Here is a 6,000-nt window from a genome sequence, read left to right as displayed (position 1 = left end):
TGGGAAGAAAATGGTGTAATAGATGATCAGAGTGAAGAGGAGACTTAGCCATATATATATAGAGCCAATAGGGTTTTACCCATCACAAAACCCTATTGGGCCTACACTTATTCCACAAACCATATTTATATAAATAGGCCTAAGGCCATTAAGGTGCACCAAGCCCAAAGTTCAATTATGATCACATATAATTCATTTGGGCCTCCAGGCATTGTTAAGCTATAGCCCAATTGGTTTTTTCTTAAAAAAAAAAAAATCCAATTAATATTGCACACAAAATGGAAAAATTCTAACACGAACTTCTAAGAGTTTCCTCGACCATGGCTTATCTACCTTTGTTTTCTGTAGGATCGACCGGGTGAATACGTTGGGATGGTGATTTTGAGGATGGAAAGGCTTTAACTTAATTTCGAACAATTTCTCTGGACTTTGTGAGCCATGCGGTGAGAATATAATTCAAGATTTTGATTTTTCTGTTGAAATATTTAATTGTTTCCTATATTATGCAATTAATTAATTGGCAATTGAGATTGGTGTTTTATTTTGTTGATAAAAATAACACATCAGATTGAAGGGCGAGGTAAATTCTTGCACTTATTTGCTTTAATTTATGGCCAATGTAGTTGCTCAAACACATTATCTGTTATTATCTTTCGTATGATGTGTATATCTTTGGGTTTCTAATGTTGCAGAGACAGTTATTACAAGCTCTTTTTCACTTAACAAGATGACCTCCAAAGAACTATGACGCGTGAATCAGAGGCCAGCTTAGAGCATTTTCATGGTGTCAGTTTGGTTACGGACGTAGGAAAGCAAAATTGACGTTTGTAATATCGAGTTGGTTATTGTGAAAGATGTTGCAGTGATTTAGAGTCTGGATAAGTGAAGGCATAGTTTTAGGGAGGCACATATGTTTGTCATTAGGCCTTTGCCATGACGGGTGCGCTTGCATGGAAGGTCATCTCTTAATAAAAGCATACTTCTTTGTGTTTGAGGGGAGATCACACGGGATGTATTTTTTGCCCTAGGTTCTCCCCTCTAGAGTGTATTCTTCTTGTTTTGTCTTTTCTTTTCATGCTTTCCTTTCTCTTGAACAATGGAATATTGCATCCTCGAAAGCAGCCTCGACATTCTCGATTTTGGCATGCCATGAACCAGCGTTGCTTCCTAGTTGTTCTCGGATGATGTAGATACAAATTACACATCAGATTGAAGGGCGAGGTAAATTCTTGCACTTATTTGCTTTAATTTATGGCCTTTTGATTCCCTTTTCATACCTTTTTTATGGATGCTCAATGTAACACCCCGTCTCGCCAGGCGTGTCACTATAAGGAAATTCCCGGGGTTTCTTTTTTTTTTTTTTTCAAGTCTGTTACTCGCGGGGCCTGTGAGCACAATCTTCACATGCAGATGAAACACTCGTCGTAAAACTACAGCCGGCACCCGCGATGATCTTAAGTACAGTCTCCACATGCAGATAATATACCCCGAGAGATCCAGTCTTACTCGTTTAGTTAGAAATAACAAATCTTAACCGAATGAGACAATATAAACACAGCGGAATACTTAATTAATCAAAATGACGTGGCCTACCATGTGTTACACACCAAAATGTTCCCATACCGTCATATGTATACAACATCAAAACTAATTATTACAACATCGTCAAGTGATATATAACATCAATGCTTCCAAATTTATATAACAACAACAACTATCAAACAAACACCACTGGCTTATCTGTCATGTCCTCGACCTCGCTGTAATCCCTGACTGGAACGTTGAATGTTCCAGGGGCATAACCCATGTTAGATATTAAACCATCTAAGTGAAGGTATGAAACAGTTATACAATGCATGAAAGACATACGAGCATGGCATACTATACGACAACATGCAAGACACGTCTAACTCGAGATATCACCTTGACATACTTAATCCCTCGAATGTCCCACTGTGGCACACGTTCACCTGGTCCAACGTTAATCCCTCAGGTGCACCGTCGTGACACCCATTCACCTGGTTTAACATTATTCCCTCGAGTGCCCCAGTGTGAAACCCGTTCACCTAGATTAACATTGTCCCAATCTCAAGTAGACTCCATACCGCCCCATATGGACCCAACGATGCAATTAGACTTGACCCCACATGATATGAAAATTTACACGCCATGGACCAATATTTTTAAAAAAGTAAACAGTTAATGCAATGTAGTGAATATCGACACAACGAATGTAAGTAAAAGCCTTGTAAAATAAGCTAAGTCTAGGAGAGTACAATTACTCACAAGAACTTACCAAAAGCACTTAAAAACACTTTTGAGTCAAGATAAGGCTAAAATCAAACCACTCACCTTAATTCGGAAAAGTCCAGATTTTACCTCGAAAAACGTGCCACACCTCAAAAATTTTGTAATTCTTCTTCCAATGACCCAATTGATTCCTATTTCACCATTTAAGACCTTTGGAATCAATATTTCTATTTTTCCACAATTTCTCTATTTTTATTTATTTTTCAAACATTTCTATCTTCGGAAATTCATTAAAAATACCTAACATCAATTTTCACAAAATACTTTTCCATGATAATTCTTAAAATAATTTTACCTAAATTCTGAAATTAAAAACACACAAAAACCCTACCTCACGCGCCGCCCAGAGGTCCTGCGAGTGAGAGCCACGCGCCGCTGTCTGGTTGTCTTCTCCGGTCGTCTTCCCCGATTCCGGCGACGTCCAATGCCCTAACTTCTTATAGGGGCTTGTAGAGATCTTCAAGGCGACCCCAATGGAACCTTCAATCGTCGGAAAAAGTGGCCGGAGGTGGGTTTAAAACCCAGTTGCAGGTTGCGGCGGCGGCGGTTCGACTTTCCAGCCAAGCTTCCAGAACCCCTCCAAATCTATACCAAACGCTCCCAAATTTTCCAGAATCAATCCTTAGAACACTAAGAACAAAAGCCCCTTATCCTTGTGCCTCGATTCAAGCCCGAATGCCCTGAATTTCTCTCGATTTTTTTGAAACCCTCGGCCTTGGTTGGCTATTTATACCCAAACGCTCCCAAATTTCTCTCGACGCCAAAACCCACTAAATCTTGCTTGATCTTATCTCTTTATCCCCAAATCTAGCTTCTAAACTGATCAAATAGCCCTAAATCATGAGATTTTGACCTTAAAAATTTAGTCGAATCGGCGATCACTTCCGCCATTAAATCCGATCGCATCAAGGCCATTTCAGGCCAATGGCAAGCCTTAGCAGCTTCATCATCACCTAAAGCTACCCTAGCACCCTTCAGGCGACCTTCCCGACGCCTCCAGTGGCGGCTGCCGGAGGCCATGTGAGGTGGTCGCGTTCCCACTATGCAAGTTTTAGAAAATTGCATTTTCACCAACCTATTTTCTTCATTTAACATTTCGACCCTTTCCTTTGAGTCCCTTATCTTTCTAAATATATCACAACAACCCTCAAGTTCTATATTTTCCCTTTCCTTTTTGGAATTTCTGAAAAATTCGTCGATTCGACCTCCCACTGATATTTTGCAAAATCTGCACTTTTGCCCAAACTCTCCTAATTGCGTGCTTTTGACTTCAAACCTTGAAAATCCCTGATTTTTATCAAATATCGTCTAATTGTGCCATTTCTCGTCAATTGGCTCATCTTAACTTAGTCATTCCTCCTTCGTTTAAGTTTCGAATATCGCACTTAGGCCTGAAACTTTGCTAAATATCATTTTTGACCCATATCTTCAAACAAATTCTCTTATTATTTAATACCGGGTATTACACTCAAGAGTCTCAGTTGTTCAGATCTTGCCATGTTTGTCTGGCCAATGTAGTTGATCGAACACATTATCTGTTATTATCTTTCATATGATGTGTGTATCTTTGGGTTTCTAATGTTGCAGAAACGGTTATTAGAAGCTCTTTTTCACTTAACAATATGACCTCCAAAGAACTATGACGCGTGAATCAGAGGCCAGCTTAGAGCATTTTCATGGTGTCAGTTTGGTTATGGACATAGGAAAGCAAAATTGACGTTTGTAATATGGAGTTGGTTATTGTGAAAGATGTTGCAGTAATTTAGAGTCTAGACAAGTGAAGGCATAGTTTTAGGGAGGCACATATGTTTGTCATTAGGCCTTTGCCATGACGGTTGCACTTGCATGGCAGGTCATCTCTTAATAAAAGTATACTTTTTCGTGTTTGAGGGGAGATCGCACGGGGTGTTTTTATTGCCCTAGGTTCTCCCCTCTAGAGTGTGTTCTTATTGTTTTGTTTTTTTTTCTTTTCATGCTTTCCTTTCTCTTGAACAATGGAATATTGCATCCTCAAAAGCAACCTCGACATTCTCGGTTGTACTCTCTAACCCAACGTATTTTGGCATGCCATGAACCAGCGCTGTTGCTTTGTTTGTAGATGAATTAAAGAGGCTGGTGAGTAGTTGAATTAGTGTATTGAGCTCTTTACAAAGTTAAATTCTTCATTTGTAATCATTTAGATATTTGAATAAAATATATCCTTTATTCTTTGCTGTCTTTATCTAAAATCTTTTCTTTGAGTGTTAATTTTGCTTTCTTCGTTAAATTTTAACACAGTTTAGGGTGAATGTAAAAGCTGAGTCGACCCATATTGTCATGGCAGCCCACATCTTAGGTTTTAGTCCCAAGTGGTTACAATCTAAAGTTCTGAGCAAGTGACAATGCATTGCATTCTTTTAAATTACAATAATGTCACACTTGGATATTGTTGTACGTACAATACCTATCCTTCAAAACAAAACAAAACAAAAAAAAACAAAAAGGACACAAGAGCTAGCAGCCTAGCCAAGGTGGTCACAAGAAACTCTCAACCCCATATAGGAATTCATTTATTATATATATTTTGTATGTAATGCGCAAACTGTGGCCGAGCATATATATATAACCTATGAAACTCTTAACCCCACATAGGAATTCATTAACCCAACGAGGTGCTAATCAGGTCCAAGAATGAGGACGACAATAATGGTGGCGATGGTGACAGTATTTGGTAGAAACGATCAGTAAGGACACAACGGCGAGGTGCTAATTTGTCCATGATTTGCGACAAATGCACATCTATTTTTAGCCCACATGGTAAGAATTGTAATTTTTTCATGCTTTTGAAACACAACATTGGTGTTAAGGTATTTTCAATTCTATCAACATGAGGTATTTTCAAATCACATACAATTAATGAACAATTTATCATTTGTTAAGATGTAATTGGCAATTTAAAAGAAAAGTAATCATTTATGTGGAAGATGGAGCAATTGCGTAAGGTATTTTCAAATCTATATTTTGTATGCATGAAGACAAAGAGAGATTAATAATATGGACAAGTACATCAAATATGAACAAGTACATCAACGTAAAATGACTTTGAAACTATATATAATTAACTTGATAGGTAATTAAGTGAACCACAAACATAATGTAAAACCCAAAAATAGAAGCGTACTAGATTTGTTTAAATAATAAAGAGATCACAATTACTCTACCTGTTGCTTAAAATCTCCATTTGTGTACTTTATGAGTGAATATGTTTCTAATAATAAATCTATTTAATACACAAATTTAAATATAATGGTTGGGGATACTGATCGTACAAAAATTTGAAAAACAAATAAAGTTCAAAGAAAGACATTAACATGTTTGTCGCGGTAAGTCGGGAGCTTCAGTGGGTATATCCCACCGTGATCCTATCATGGTAGGCCGCGAGGTCCAGTGACTCAGAAGGAGACATTACATCTTACAATGGACTACATTAAGTTCTTGCAACCATAAGAGCAATTTACCATGGCTATGTTGAAGAAAAGATTTTCATGCTTGTAAAATAAGAAGTATAATCAATACAAGAGATGATTTACACATTGCACTACACGTCCATTTCAAAGTATTTGTATCCACAAGCATATAACCGCCTCCAGCCTCACCCACATACTTTGTCATAAGCCTCAAAATAGCCTAAACCAGCCATTATTGCCACCA

The 6,000-nt window shown here is 37.9% G+C and overlaps 1 long non-coding RNA gene across 1 annotated transcript in view; it reads left to right on the top strand.

Annotated features, from left to right (window-relative positions):
- The first annotated feature begins 515 nt into the window (after positions 1 to 515).
- Positions 516 to 6,000, top strand: part of LOC127787233 (uncharacterized) — a 54,033-nt gene continuing 48,548 nt past the window's right edge. Inside the window, exons 1-3 of the long non-coding RNA XR_008020125.1 lie at positions 516 to 580; positions 693 to 1,221; positions 3,898 to 4,162. This is a non-coding gene — a long non-coding RNA (uncharacterized LOC127787233). The remainder of the gene's footprint in view (positions 581 to 692; positions 1,222 to 3,897; positions 4,163 to 6,000) is intronic.

This window comes from Diospyros lotus, chromosome 12, assembly GCF_014633365.1.
Source record: "Diospyros lotus cultivar Yz01 chromosome 12, ASM1463336v1, whole genome shotgun sequence".
Classification (NCBI taxonomy): domain Eukaryota; kingdom Viridiplantae; phylum Streptophyta; class Magnoliopsida; order Ericales; family Ebenaceae; genus Diospyros; species Diospyros lotus.
Note: the sequence above shows the minus strand (reverse complement) of the source record. Positions and strands in the feature narration are given on the sequence as shown.